This window comes from Acomys minous (assembly GCF_964271855.1).
Source record: "Acomys minous genome assembly, chromosome: 1".
Taxonomy (NCBI): domain Eukaryota; kingdom Metazoa; phylum Chordata; class Mammalia; order Rodentia; family Muridae; genus Acomys; species Acomys minous.
In genome coordinates, this window is record NC_140483.1 from 82297766 (window position 1) to 82314416 (window position 16651).

Genomic DNA, 16651 nt, shown 5'->3' on the forward strand with positions numbered 1-16651 from the left:
AATGTACCTCTCAGCCCTCATCACATAGTCTGCTCTTTGCAGTAGATGGAGCCTGTTACGGAGATCTAAGACTGGTCACAAGGCAACGAATAAGAGACTGTGGGTATGCAGACCAAATCCATAAATCTACAGTGCAACTCCTACACTTAGGGATCAGAGAAAGTTGCTGAAGTGAGGGCAGAATTGTAAGGGCCAAAAAACCAGGCTATCTTCTGTGAGATAGTGTCTTCCACTCATGACATGGAAATAGCACTCATAAAATCTCAAAAATATAGTTGCTCGAACAAGACCCACATAATGAAAGTGAGACTTTACAGTTTTTGTATGGGGGATGGAGAGATGACTCACTGGTAAAGAGTCCTTGCTGTGGCTGGAGAGATGGCTCAGTGGTTGAGAGCGCTGTCAATTCTCCCAAAGATCCTGAGTTCAATTCCCAGCAACCACACGGTGGCTCACAACCATCCATAATGAGATCTGGTGCCCTCTTCTGGTGTGCAGGCGTACATACAGGCAGAGTACTGTATACATACTAAATAAATAAATCTTTAAAAAAAAAAAAAAAAGGAGAGAGTACTTGCTGATCTTTCAGGGGACTTGGGTTCAGTCCAGTTCCAGGAGAGCTACCACTCACTTCTGTCGTCTGATGGCAATGCACAGACATGCATGTGGACAGAGCACCACACCTATTTAAACAATAATAAGTGAAATTTTTATGTGTAAAATCTTGGCAAACCTTAGGTTCCATGAGTAGACTGAAATGACCATCTTAATGTTACAGATAAGTGGCAGCAGATGGAGAGCATTTCGTGACCAGCCTGGGGCAGGATACATACAGAAGCGCAGAATACAGTAGCAAGCTTGCAAGCTGTCTTCTGGTTATATGTTCATGTAAACCGTCTAACTCTCATGTCATCTCCCCCGCCGTCCCTTTTGTTCTGCCTTCTTGAGTGATTTCATTCTTTTTATCTTATTCCGGCTATTTTATATTCCCCTAGGCCCTTGTGTATTGTGCATGTATATTTGTCCCATGAAATAATGCATCTGGGTGTTAAACGAGAATAACATTATAAAGAAGATAAGTAAATGCTGATCTTTCAGATCCTTTGTGGGCAGGCGTTTTTGCATCTTACTGTGAAGTGATGGGCTAGATTGCTGCACTAAGTGCTTTGGTTTTGGGTGTGTGTTTTAAATGATGGTCTCTGGGGTGCAGGAACATTACCACAGAATTCACTGTCATGTTTTTAAATTTACAATCCAATTTGTTATCCCAAGTTCAGTATGATTCACACTGCTACATGATGGAGCTGTTTGCTAAGCCAGTGAGTAAGAGAGCAGCTGCAGAAACAGTTAATGGAAAACCAGAGTCTGACATTTCAGAGGCTTTCTGTCCTCATTTGGAGGACAGGCGACTTGCTGCTCTCTGATGAGGCCTGGCTCCTTAGACTCTTTAGCACTGGCAGGTTTTGGTCGTGGTACTTAGAAGGCTTTCCAGACACAAGGCAAATCCAGGTTCTAAGTGCACAGGGATTGGTCTGCAGCTGGAAGTGGGAAAGATGCACTTCCTCTTTCTTTACAGGTAGGGTGACTGTGATGTGAGGGGTACATACACTTGTCTAGTAGCTTTAAAATGCATCCTGTGCTTCAGCTGTTAGGAGACAAGGATGAAGTAATATGCTTTGTATGTAAGTAGCTATATATGTATTCACGATTAAGTGACACTATGGGTTCAAAGTGGTTAGTCAGTTGCCGGATGCCCTCCTTTATTCAGAACAAAATGCCAGCATATTGTCAAAGCCAAGGAACTTCCTCTGTATTGAGATAATGATCTTAAATATAAGCTTTTCCTTTAATTACTCTGACATTATGTTATATTTACAGAAACAGTTTCTGTATGCCCCTTGATCTGTTTCCTGCACGTGTAGTTATGGTGCATTCCTCAGAACCAGGAGAAACACCTTATTGGCATATCACTCTGCAATGTCCTCAAGACTGCATATGTCCTACAGTTGCTTTTCTGTTTGCTTTCTAATCCAAGGCACCACATTTTATTTGGTCATTATGCTTTGTCCCCTCTGCTCTGTGACAGATTTTTAGTCTATTTTCTATGACTGACAGTTTCCAGGAGTACAATCCCTACCAGTGCAGGATTTATCCAGTTAAACAGACAAGAAAGAAATTAATGGGACTGGAGAGATGGGTCAGTGGTTTCATATACCACTGGATTTGGTTCCCTTTACCCACTTGGCAGCTCACCACTCCTTGTAACTCCAATTTCCATGCCCTCTTCTGTCCTCTTTGGGGACCAGGCATGCACGTGATGTACATATATACGTGAAGTCAAAACACCCACACACATAAAATGTAAAATAAATAAAATTAACTAAATTTGAAAATATGTTAAAGAATAAAAATAAAACAAGTTAGCAAGTTCTCATAATGTGTAATACAAGGTGCTAGGACAGAATGGTGGGCAAGGAGGGGAGCTTAAATGAAACTCCGTGGAAGAAGAGTGTGATTGTTTGAAGAGCTGCTGGGCTAAGCCCTCGGGGCAGAAGCCCTTAGCCTATAAAGATGGAGTGTTAAATAAGGAAGGGAAATCACCGTGGGCAGAGCTTTGTGGGATAAAATGATGTAGAGTTTCAATTCTAGTGTGCGTATAATGGCAACTCATTACGGAACATTCTTTTGTAAAGTTACCTGTGCCATAACTGAGTAAGACAGAAGCAAGGAGCCTGGTTAAGCTAGCAGAGGTCAGAGTGACAGTGGCAGTAGTAGAACTGAAGAGACCTGGAGAATGGTCCTTAGGCGTTACCAATGAATTATATAGAGGATGTGAGGAGAAGGAAAAAGGAAAGAACGGTTTTTAGGGCTGAAGATGTAGCTCAGTGGTAGAACATGCACAAGGGCTTGGGTTTAATCTCTAGCAACACACACACACACACACACACACACACACACACACACACACACACACACCAGCAACACACACACACCAGCAACACACGCAAATACACACATGTCTTCTAGACCTTTACTTGAATGTGATCAATTAAAGCCTCAGTTGGAAATTACAGCACTAATTATATTCCCCATAGATTGTTTGAATATCCAACGAGCTTCTATTACAGGAAGAGACAGAAGAGCAAAGTGCAAGAGAGAGATTCATGAGCTGTCTGTTGAGTACAATGTGAAAGTGTTTATTTCTAGTTTGGTGATTGTGAGCATCAAGTGTGAGCTTGGTTAGTGCTCTTTCTTAGTTGTGGTTGACTAAAACGCCATGTCTGCTGTTTGGTGCTATAGCATCTCTAATGAGCCTCTCATTCTAATTGCTCAAAATATGACCGCTTTAGGCACCAGACCCCCATTGGAAGGCAGGGGAGGATGGTGCGGAGGGGGAGACTTGTGACACGAGTGAGAACATGGAGGTAGCAGGACAAGAGAGGATGCTGCTGCGAGTTTCCTTTCCACTAATTCCGACTGCTCTGTAGGAAGTGTTTGATACCCAGTACCACGAGTCGTGCCACACGTGGATTCCTAGCTCCGGGGAGGCAGAGGTCAGAGCATCATGATTTCAAGTCTGGGCAACACAGTGAAGAGACCAGCCTCAGTGGCATGAGACATTGTAAGCAAAAAGCCAAAAAAAAAAAAAAAAAGTGTTTGATATCTATATGCTGAAATGTGATGCCGCTGTGTAGAAGACAGCACCAGGTGCATATGCAGCACTGTTTACACTCATGTTTCCAAAATGTGTGTTTCTAGGAGGGAGGAGGAACTTTGATTTAATCACTCTGATTATTGTTAAGTGACTTAATTAGAAAGGAAGCTTTAATATCCTGCTCCCTGAGTGCCAGGGAGGAACTGTATGTAGTGAAGGTTAGTGATCTGAATGTGTGTATGGCCGTTATTATTATTATTCTCTTACTTCCTGGCTATATGGTTGTACCTGAGATTCAAATACTAAGATTTTATTATCTGAAAAAGGGATCAATAATGATGTGTCCTATGACCTATATGAATTATATGTGCAGTAGACCTACACTGCCATGGAAAGTATGTGTGTCTGTATGGATGCGCATGACTAAACAAATATGGTAATGTTATCACTGTCATTTCTGCAATCACTAAGTGATCAGGCAGCTGTTTGAAGATTTATTTTATTATTTATTTATATTACTTCCAGCAAATAAGAGAACACATGTTGATCTGAGTGAGGTGTAGTCTAATGTTCTCAATCGTGGGGGTTGTTTTGGGAGAGCAACAGATGTTGATCTGAGAAGACCCGAGTGTGGGAATGAGTCAGTGCAAACATTGTGTCTTTCTACAGTTTTCAACACGGCATGCCTTCTTGAGGTACTGTGAGTGGCCAGTAGGATGCGGGTAAGCTGTAGGATACCTGGCCAGTCTGTTCCAGGCCCTAGTTAGCTCTCCAACATTGCAAATACATCATCTCATCTTATTATTTTATTTTTAGAAATTTGGTTAGCAACAAACAAAAAGCAAATGATAGCTAATGAGCTGTTACAGAAGAATGGAGTGAAGAACTCTTTGTTTGGGTAGAATTTTTACATAATGAGGCTCTGACCACTCCTCTGTTTAAGGCACTGTGTTGAGAATAAGCATGATAATCTCTTTAACCCCCAGTCCTGGGGAATGGGGAAGTAGACCGGGGCTGCTCACGAAGGGTGGGGTGGGCGTGTGGGCGTGGCCCCAACCATAGTTCTGGTTATTATCTACGTTCTTTATATGTAGTATAAGGAAACTGTCCAGGCAATTTTTAGTCATACATAAGGTCGCTGTGAAAACCATATTTTTTCCTTTTCTTTATATTGAGATAACATAGGATTCACTTTGAAAAAGATTTATAAGAATAAGGCGCATAAAGAAAAATCTAAATTTTGGATTTTAATGTTCTTTTCCCTACCTTCGTCATAACAGAAAGACACAAATAACCAAATTTCAATGACTTTTAAATCAACACGAACTAGATAAGTAGTTTAAAAAGGAAGTTGTTTATTTTCAGCATGTTCTTTTGGATTTTAGCTTGTGCCGGTTTTCTGTTATATCGCTTCATTTTGAGAAAACTGATAAAAGTTTATTGAAGAATAATTGCAGCACTTAAGATTGCTTGCCGAAGGCAGGAGCTTAGGGTTTTGTGTTGGGCGTGTGCTAGTGAGGAGTCCTTTGGGAAGGTTGTAGCATTGGTTTTGAAGTCATCTCTAAAATATGAATGTGCAGCATGTTTTAAAAATGCAGTAAACAAGTTGGGTGTGGTGGTGCACGCCTTTAATCACCAAGCTCTGGAGGCAGAGGTAGGAGGATCTCTGTGAGTTTGAGGCCAGCCTTGGTCTACAAAATGAGTCCAGGATACCCAGGGCTGTTACGAGGGGAACCCTGTCTCGAAAAAATGAGAAAACAAAGACAAAAACAATTTAGTGAACACCTTGTATGCAGTGTAAAAAAGGGGGTTCTATTTGTTTACTAAACATACAGACGTGTCTGACATGTTTTCAGTGTGGTAGGAGGGCAGCCTCCCTTCAGCTGTACCTGTACCACTGAGGAAATGCTAACCTACTTGTCCACATTTGTAATCACATTTTTAAAGCACGTACTCGTTAGATATGTTGACTGATTCCATGACTTTAAGGTTAGTCTTTCGTATGACTCTGTAACATTAGTTTACAAAGGCTAAAAGTGGAGTTGGGTCACTGGTTTAACATGGTATATATCTGTTTTTAACTTTTGTTTGTTTTGTGTTTTGAGGTGGGTGGGGTGGGATAAGGGTGGTGATGTGGTGTCTGGGGGAGGGGTCTTACCACATAGCCTAGGCTGACCGAATACTTGCTGTGTAGCCAGAGGCTAGTCTTTATATTGTGGCAGTTTTCTTGTCTCTGCCTCTTAAGTGCTTAGAATCGCAGGACTGAGCCACACCAACTTTATGTTTTTAACTTTTAAACAATTGTCAAATATTGTGAAGCAGAGATAATCTTTTTAACATTAACATACCTGTAACCCACCTGCCTTAGCCAATAGTTCGAGACCAAGCTGTTTCAAGTCTCTGCACATCTGCAGTACAGCATAGGGCTCTCGGTATGTGTGCAACTCTACACAGTGAGAAATATCTTACAAATACAGCCACAAACCACTCCTTCCCTCATGTTTAGCAAATGTTTCAGATAATTATTATTTTTTCCTTAAATTCTTAAAAATATTTATCTATGTGTGTGAACTTTTGTTTACATGGATATGTGCGCACCATTTACATTCTTGGGGGGAATCTGCAGAATCCCAAACAGGCATTAGATGCAGCTGGGAACTGAACTCCAGTCCTCTGCAAGAGCAAGAAGTGCAGTTAATCTCTGAACCATCTCTCCAGCCTTGTTTCAGATAACTGTGATTCCTGGTATAAATGAGTTTCAAAGAATAGGCTCTTTTAAGGCAAATTGAATGCTTTCAATTATTGATTAGCTAAAGGAAGTTGGAAATAACTTACCTCTTGGCATTAACATATGGACTTTGAATAATAACATGATTGAATTGAAAGCACTGAAACCTACAGGTAGGATTTTAGCTTGAATAATTCTGACCTCAAGTGTTAAGGATTAGAAATATCTCGGTTTTTTTTTTTCTTCTGACCTTAAAATATTTGCACATACATAATGAGCTGACCTCAGGGAAGAGACGTTGAATTTAACTTTGGAGTTGATTTGCTGTATGTATTGTATATACAGAGCATGAAGACAATGTGGTACAGTATAGTTAGTACCTCTATATTTTGGCTGCTGTCTGTCACTTGAGGTTATGCAGGATGTTTTCCATTTGTCACTCAAAACATTTGGGTTATTTTAGATTATAGAATTTCAGATGGAGAATCCTCAACCTACACTGTTTCTAATAATGCCCCAATCCACCCTGCACCCACCACCCTCCAATTGTTTTCTGAGGGGAAAGGAAAAGATGCATCATGGTCTCTTCTGGGGACCTCAATCCTCAGTGACCTCAAACTTGCCTGGTTTACAGGGTTAAAATACGATTATCAAAGTGGGACCTCATGAAACAGAAAAGTTTCAGTAAGGCAAAGGACACTGTCAACAGAACAAAATAGCAGTCTGCAGATTGGGAAGAGATCTTCACCAACCCTACATCCGACAGAGGGCTAATATCCAAAATACATAAAGAACTCAAGAAATTAAACACCAACAAACCAAATCACCCAACTAAAAATGGGGTACAGAGCTAAACAGAGAATTCTCAACAGAGGAATATCGAATGGCCAAGAAGCACTTAAAGAAATGCTCAACATTCTTAGTAATCAGGGAAATGCAAATCGGAACGACTGAGATTCCATCTTACACCCTTCAGAATGGCTAAGATGAAAAACTCAAGTAACAGCACATCTGGCAAGGATGTGGAGCAGGGAAACGCTCCTCCATTGCTGGTGGGAGTGTAAACTTGTACAACGACTTTGGAAATCAGTCGGCACTTTCTCAGCAAATTGGGACTTGCAGTGGAGGGAGGGGGACACCAACCCATAAACTTCAACCAAGTCAGCCAATGACTGGCCTAACTTGAGTCACATGCCATGAGAGAGAGAGCCCACCCCTGACACTATTAATAAGAGTCTGCTAAGGAGGCTTGTATACCAATCATCTGAGTAGCTTCTGATGAAAACAGATGCAGAGACCTATAGCCAAACATTACATGGAGCTCAGATAATCTAATGGAAGAGAGAGGAAAAAGATTGAAAGAGCCAGAGAGGTCAAGGGCACTGCAAGAAAACATACTAAATCAACTAACCTGGGCCCATAGAGGCTCACAAAGACTGAACCAACAACCAGAGAGCATTCATGGGACGGACATAGGCCCTCTACATATATGTAATAGATGTACAGCTTGGTCCTCATGCGGGACCTTTAACAGCAGGAGCTTGGGCTATCTCTGACTCTGTTGCCTGTCTTTGAATCCCCCTAACTGGACAGCCTTGTCTAGCCTCAACAGAAGAAGATGTGTCCAGTCCTACTTGATGTGCCAAGGTTGCTTTATCCCTGGAAGGTCTCCCCTTCTCTAAGAATGGGAGGGACCATAGGGGGAGGTGAGTGGGGGTGAGGGGGGGGGACTGGGAGGAGAGGAGGGACAGGAAGTTCCATTTGGGATGTAAAATAAGTAAATACATTAATTAATTTTTAAAAATGTGATCACGAGCTCAGGTTTTCATCAGGCCATTTAGTTTGTCTTTGTGTTTTATACTCATGCAGACTGACTTCCTAACAAATAAGTCACTGCTATTACTGTTCCTGCTGGGTAACTCTCCATAAAATGGTAGGTTTTTAAGTCTGAAGGCACTGATTTGAAAAGGAAGTCATTGCTGTGAAGGGCAGGGGCAGATTTCATGCTGAATTAAAGATTACGTGAAATGATGACTAAGTGACACCCTTTAAATAAAAATGAGCGGAATGGTGAGCCATAATTGAACTTTCAGTTTCATATGTGAAAAAAAATGTTCTGAGGTCCCGGTTTAACTCAACGAATATTTAATTGACCACTTGAGTCAAGCCATTGGTGTGTAATAGGATTAAGATGGATTCACGTCATTAGTGGAAGTTGCAAGGGACACTTTAATGTGACTTAGTCATCTGTAATGTGTACTTAATGCAGTCTACAGAGCCTTCTGCTTTTTGTCAGCCTGTCCTGTCTCTGGTGCTTCCGGATGTTACACTGGGTTTCTAATGCTAAGTAAGAAGCTGTGTTAGATACATTCTTCTGAAGAACCCAGGGATTTTCTGGCAACTCACAATTCCCACTTCACACTTGTTCTTCAGCTAATGAAGGATCCTTTGACCAAGTCTGTAGAATCAGAAGTGGAACTAAGGGTCTGCTGATGTGCACATCTGCTTATGTCTTTAAAAACTGCTGTTGTACCAGTTCTGTCGTGATAAGTGAGAAATACTGGAGATTGAATATGAGATGCTGGGGCACGGGAAGGTTATTGAGGGCTGGAGCAAACAAATCTTGCAGGATGTCTTTGTTTTCTATCACTGCGCTACAACACCACGACCAAGGCAGTTTATAAAAGAAAGCGTTCGACATGCATTTTGGACTAGTGGACATTTAAAAGTCTTCACTTACCAGGAGATTGGGATAGATGCGAGGACATCCCACTGAGACTCTAGGTAAGAGAAATACAGGAGATGAGGAAATAGAAGGACCCAGAGGGTCCTAGAAACCTACAAAAAGAACAGCATCATGACGGGTGGATCGGGGCCCAGGGGATTCTGCTCAAACTATTGCACTAACCAAGGACAATACAAGTAGTAAACACCGAACCCCTACTCTGATCTACCCAATGGACAGGACATTCTCCACAGTTATGTGGAGAGCGGGGACTGACTCTGACATGAACTCTGGTGCCCCATATTTGACCACCTCCCCTTAGTAGGGAGACCTGATGGCACTCAAAGAAAAAAATAAGCTGGCTACCATGATGAGACTTGATAGCCTATGACCATATAGTTGGGGAGGAGGTCTCCCTCGGTCTTAGACCTAGAGCAGGGGAATAGGGTGAAAGCAGGAGGGAGGGAGGAATGGGAGGATACAAGTGATGGGATAACAATTGAGTTGTAATCTGAATAAATTAATAAAAGTAAATTTAAAAAAAGAATGAAAGCGTTAACTCTGGCCTGTGGTTTCAGGGATTAGACTCTATGATGGTGGAGCAAAGAGGCAGCTGAGAGCTTACATCTTGATTGCCATGCCTGAGGCAGAGATAGGCACAAACTAGGAATGCTGGGAAGTCTTTTGAAACCTCAAAGCCAGCCCCCAGTGGTTTACCTCTTCCAACACCACTCCCTCCTAATCCTTCTTAAACAGTTAGACCCCCTGGGAACCAACTATTCAAATATATGAGTCTGTGGGGGCCACTGTTCCCACTCACACCACCACATTCCACTCCCTGGTCCTTACTGGCTGGTAACCATATCCTAATGCAAAATGCATTTGATCTAATACAATGTAGAAAGTGTTGGAGGGTGTTTTTTGCACTGTGTATTCAGATTCTGATTTTTGTGCCCTGAGATCTGGTTGCAGTCAGGACTAGGATATTGTCGTGATCATTGATCAATGTTGTGGAAACATTACTCCCCAATTATGTTATTGGTTAATAAAGAAGCTGGACAACCTATAGCTGGGTGAGAGAGAACAGGGAGGTTGGACTTCCATTCCAAGTTAAGGGGTCTCAGGTAGGGACCATGAAGTCAGACAAGAAGAAGGGAGGAGAGAGAGAAAGGATTTAGGATGAGGAGTGGGCTGTGAGGGCTGACCTGATGGAGCAAAAGCAGGCCAGGTGGGACCAATATGGCAAATAACTCTGGGCATGTGGCTGGGAAGCAGCCTCATTGGGGTGGGATGGATTGATTATCTGCCCAGCTCAAGTGCTTTAAAGCTTGTTGGATAAATCTAATAGTTCTCTGTAGCAATTATTTGGGACCAAGAGAGCGTGATTAGAAAAGGCCCCCAAATTATACCACATAGTTCTACAAAAATGTCCAAAGTCTCTTCTGAGGCAGGAGGCTCTTAATTATAACTCCCTGTAAAGGCAAAAGTTAAAAAAAAAAAAAATCAAATTACATACTCCAAAAGACAATGACACAGAATACACAAAACCATTCCAAAAGCAAGGTAAGAGGGCACAATAAGAAACCCTACACCAAAGCAAAATTGAAACCTAGGAAGACAAACTCCAAATAATGTAGCTCCATGCCTGATACCAAAGTTCTTTGATGGTTTCCTCCATCCATCTTTGCTGCCTGCAAGATACTTCTCTCTCTCGGGCTGCTTCTGTTCCTTGCATGTAGCTCGCTTTGGCAGATATCCCACAACTATGGCATCACCATCATTTTGGGATCTCTAACACAATCCAGGCTTCACTTTCACAGCTGCATGCAGTGGATTATTAGAGACACACGTGGTCTCAGAGGTTCTCTTTAACCGCAGCGGAATATTCTACAACCCCTTGCCTCTGGTGTCCTATGACTTTACAGCCAGAACCATTTGGTCAACATGGCCGACTTTGATTGCCTTCTTGGGATGGAGCTGGCCTCTTTGAATACATTTGCAGGAGGTTTCCTTAGTTTTGTTGTCTTTTTAGGAGCAGAAAATTCCTCAGGCCTTCCCCTTTAAAAGTGTGGTATTGATTGATTTGAGGACACCTTTCCCTTACCCTATTTCAGGTCAGGCCTCTCTTTAATGCTTCCCATCCCTGTCGGCACAAGCCGTGCTCCTGCTTTAAAGTCTCTGGTGCTCTTCTTTGCAAACTATACATTTATGTATCTTTTTACCCCCCTTGTTGTTTTCATTATTGAGCTGCGTAAGAACGATTACTAATAACCATGTACAGAGACTACATTAGGCTACCTTAAAATCTCCTCCAAGGAAATTAGTCTGTTCCCTTTCATTTTAGCTTCAGGTAGACTTAGGATGAGGGCAAAGGATGCTTGCCAAAATAGCACAAGAATGGTCTTTAGCCAAGTGGCTGAAGTTGTTCCCCTCTGAAACTTTTTGAGCTAGCCCTCTCGCTATTCATATTGCTCTCAGCACCACTGTGTTCCAAGCACCTATTAGGGTGACCATTAAATCCCTGCTTACAATGTTCAACTGACTTTCTAATCTAAAGTCCCAAAGACAGCATTTTTCAAAAGCACACACACACATACCCTACTCCAAAAACCAACAAAACATCAACATGGTCAGGCCTGTCTGAACAATAGCCTACTTCTTGGTACCAACCTCTGTCTTATTACTTTTCTGTTAGTGATAAAATACCATAACCAAATGAACTTACAAAAGAGAGAGTTTAATCAGACTTATGGTGTCAGGGGGTTAGAGTCCGTGTGGTGGAGCAAAGGAACAGCTGACTGTTCACATTTTATTTCCACTCATGAGGCAAGGAAAGAATAGATAGAGAGACATGCACATACACACAGAGAAAGAGAGACAGAGAAACTGGGAATGGTGTGAATCAAAGCCTACACCCAATGACACACCAACAAAGGCCTCACCTCCTAATCCTTTCTAAATAGTTCTACCCACTGGAGACCAAGTATTCAACGATATGAGCTTATGGCGGGCGTGGGTGCGTGGGCGCGTGGGTGGTGGCATTCTCATTCAAATCACTACACTATAAAAATCAGGAGGAAAATGTATTTCATGTAGAGGTTAATTGTGTAGAAAGGTGACCCTGTATAAAATACGGAGATGGCCATGCCCTGATCTGAGCAGTGTGGAAGAAACATCTAGAAGCTAAAACTCAAGAGTACAAGCTAGACGTGTGTTGGCCTTGCGGTCTTAGAAGGGTACGTGGATGTTAATGCTCAGTGTGCATGCCTGTGTACATTGTTTTTTGCTAGTTCCATTTTACTCTCTTGTAAGAACATAACTATATTTACCAAATACTATAAATATATTTATAGCATGGATTTTAGTATAGAAAAAAAAGTCATATTAGAATTTTCCCTAATTACCAATTAGATGTTAGGCATTTAGAGAACTGAAAAATTCTACTCTGAATTCAGACAGAAAATGGAGTATTTTAGAATGTATAAATTTGTGTTGTTGTAAAACAGAGGACAAGCTCCTTTATAGTTCGGCAGAGCTTGAGGTGTTCCCCTTTCCACATTAATAATGCCTTTGCTTTCCCCTGTGGTGACTATTGTCCCAGAAGAAGGGTTCTCACGTCACTGTAAGATATTTCATCTTAAAACTGCTCACGTTTATTTTCTCCGAAGTTTTAGAATCCAGTTTTTTACAAATAGAGTATCTCATTTGCTTACCTCATAGTAAGAAAAGTGTTTTGATGCAGTGCCTGCTTATGTATTCAGGCTATCACCATTTCAAACCCACCCCTTTCTCTCTACTTTCCCTCTTCCTATCCCATTTTCCGCACGCTTCCTGTGTTCTTTCTCCTGCATGTTGGAATTAGCTCTCTTGATACCCCTGGCTAACAGGGAAGTGGTGGTTTCTGTGTAGCCATGGCTGTCCTGGAACGTACTCTAGAGACCAGGCTGACCCTGAAGTCACAGAGATCCACCTGCCTCTGTCTCCCCAGTGCTGGGATTAAAGGTGTGCACCACCACTGCCTGGCTACATTTATGTTTTAAGGGGAGAATTTAAAGCTACATTTTAAAGTCACAATGTTATTATTTAGTATTGGGAAGGTTGTTTGTAAGGTAGTTGCCAAGAAGTCAATATTAATTTTAGTTCTTCAGTGTAATTGTTCTTGTAATTATCTGGCAATTTCTTTCCAAACATTCTAGCCATATCAAATAGTGCTAAATTCACAGGCTTTGAATGTAATACCTAAAAAATAGACATTATAGACTTATCAGTTCACCACCCCCATTTGTCTGTAACATTGGTTCTCAACCTGTATGTCAACCCTTTGTGTGTGTTGGGGGGCGGTGTCAAATGACCCTTTTACAGAGGCCACATATCATATATGTCCTGCATGTCAAATATTTACATTATGACTCATAACTGTAGCAAAATTACAGTTAATGAAGTAGCTGTGAAAATAGTTCATGGCTGGGTGTCAACCACAACATGAGGAACTATATTAAAGGATCATAGCACTAGGGAGGTTGAGATCCACTGTTCTATATTGTCTCAGTTTTTCTTTTTAACTATTTGTTTTTGTGAATTTCACATCATACACCCCAATCCCACTCATCTCCCCTCCCCTCATATACGCCCTTCACTGCTGCAGCCTTCCCACCAACAAAGGGGAAAAACATCTCATTGTGGAAACTTTTAAGTGTCCCACAGTACACCCTTTTGTCCACACTTTTTTGCTTGAAAATGTTTGTTGTAGTGACTCATTGGTCTGGCACAAGGCCAGTGGCTTCTGCTATTCAATACTGGAACCTCACTGGGACTCCTCTAGAATACCCTGTTGCTGCCCTGTGTTGTGGACATCCTGTAGTTTTGGGTCTGTAGGACCGGCCACGTCATGTACTCCAGCATCCAGCAGTTCATCCATGGGGTAGATGTTGGGCATATGTCAATTGAAAGCCTTGGATCTGGGCCTGAGAGGCATCTGAGCTGGGCAGCCTGTCACCTCTCCTGCTCTCATACCCTCGGGCTGCCTCACCAGCAACCTCCCACTACCAGGGCCAACATTACCCTGCTGCCCAGGTGAGGTGCAGGCCCTGCTCTCCTGAGTGTTGCAGCCGGTGAGGGGCGTTCCCAGTTCTTTCACTGTCATGATCCCGAGGCTAACTCTTTTGACTGTCATAGACGGTGAGGGATGAGGGAGGAGAAGAGGGCATCTCTCTCTCTTCCAAGCCACCTCCCAGCAGACAAGAGGCAGGGCTGGCTCTCTAAAGCTTACGCCCTCAGGACCAACTCATCTGCAATCTCCACATCCAGGGCCAGCTCTACTGTGCTGTCCAGGTGAGTTGCAGGTCTGCTCTCCCGAGTGCTGCAGCAGGTGAGGGGCAGGTGGGACGGGGGAATCTATATCCCTTGTAGCACAGCAGACAAGAGGCAGGACTGCTTCTCTCGTGCTCATGTCCTTGGGCCTCACTCACCACCAACCCCCACATCCAAGGCCAACTTTGCTGTGCTATTCAGGTGAGGGGCAGGGCCAGCTCTCCTGCTCTGATAGGGCCAGCTCTTGTGCCTGCCATAGGTGGCAAGGGGTGAGGGGGCCATCTCTCCTTTGCCATGTCACCACACAGCAGACAAATGATAGGGCCAGCTCTCCCACACTCACTCTCTCTGGGCCAGCTGGCCTACTTTTATGACCCCAGGGCTAGGTCTCCCTCATGCCTCTGGTGATAAGGGGCAAGATGGAGAGGAGGGTATCTTTCCCTCATCTACATCAACACATAGGAGATGAATGATAGTACTAGGTCTCCCACATTCATATCCTTAGGGCCGGCTGACTTGCAACTCCTGCAATGTGAGGCCTCATCTCTGAGCCTGCTGCAGCTGGCTAGGGGCAGGGTGAGCTCTCCAGCTTTCATGCCCCCAGGACCAGCTTCTCCTATGATGTTCAGGTGAGTGGTGGGGCCAGTTTTGTACAGCTCTCAGACATCAACATGCCCCCAGGCGGCATCCCAGACTAGAGACATCTGCCTAGCGTAGGGTGGTAACAGACCCTTGCTGCTGCAGAGCCAGAGACCTCGATGTACTGCTCCCTCCCCTGTGGCAGCACAGGCCAGGATCCCACCATGGTTTTAGGTGGTATCACCACTACTCATATTGGGCTGTTTCTCTCTACTCTCAAGTCTCCAGTTCTGCTTTTCTTCATTGTGTCCACACCCTTCTGTTTCTCTTTCTCTTCCATTTTCCATCACTTAATTGCTCCTCTAAGTGGTGCCTGGGGTCTCTGAGTGTCTAGGGTCATCTCAGGGGTGGTCTCTGTGGCATCATCAGGCAGGGGTCATCTCAGGTATGGTCTGTCCACCCAAGGCCTGCCCAGCACCAGATTGGTGGTCATCTCAGTCTTGCTACATGGTGCCAGTCTGATGATTGTCTCAGACTTGTTCCTTGCCCTTTCTGACTTAGTGGGCGTCTGTGAGCCTGGGCCCTCTGTCTCAGGCTCACTCCCTACTGAGGCCTCCTGGTGTGGGAAGGTGGTTGCCTCAGGTTTGCTTTGTTTAAGAAATGCTAGGCTACTAATCATTCAGATGTTCATAGGTCAGAACACTGAGCATGAATATAGCTTCCCTCCTCCTGCCACCTGCTGAGGCACACAGAAGCCTCACCTGCTATGCCTAGGGACAGGATCGGATTCTTTTAGGGTCTGATGCGTCACTTATTTTCTTAAAAGTGAAACTCAGATCTTGATTCCTATGGTACTGATTCATGTTTTTCTCTCTGGTATAGCAAAGTAATTCTACTTCCTCTTCTAATCGCTAACCTTTAAGTTGTAGAATTACCATGGTCTTTGTGTCCTTTTACAGACTTATATTTTTCCTAGCAGTGCATTTTCAGGAGAAGCATCTCTGGCAATTAATTCCACCTGCTTTCTCTGTCACTTGGCTCTCAGATCCCCTCTGTAGCAACTTCCCTTCTAGTGTTCTCTGGTGTGCCAACAGATGCATTGACACCATGTGAGCATCACAGCTTGTGACAGTTGTTTTCGTAGCTTTGGACACTGAGTACCAAGTAAATTTCTTACTCATTAATGTTGTGAGGCCAACACACACACACACACACACACACATACACACACACACACACACACACACACACACACACACACACACACACACAAATAAAAGTTCTTTAGGCTTTGTGTTTATTTTCCTTCAAGTTGTTAGTAGATTTATTTTGTTAATTACATACTGCAGTTAGTTGAATTCATGTTATAGTGACAATAATGTGCATAGTTCATAATAAAGCCCAACACTTTGCTGTTACTGTCTGCCAGCCTGTTCTACTTATGTTCTAGCAGGCTGGAGAAGTACTGCTTACAAATGAGAGTTAATGTGTGGCTCTCACAACAGTCATGAGGTCTGGCTTCACAATCAGTGTAGTATCTCTTGAGGTGTCGTCATCACTTTGTGGAGAGCAGAAGGGAAGTATGACGTGCTTGCATTGCTGTGTGTAATGCATTTTGCTGTCTCACTCTTTTTATTTGTTTGTACTTTTTTTT

General features: G+C 43.1%; 1 protein-coding gene across 1 annotated transcript in view; it reads left to right on the forward strand.

The window, feature by feature from the left end:
- Positions 1-16651, forward strand: part of PHLPP1 (PH domain and leucine rich repeat protein phosphatase 1) — a 207145-nt gene that overhangs the window by 103149 nt on the left and 87345 nt on the right. The gene's annotated exons all lie outside the window — the stretch shown is intronic.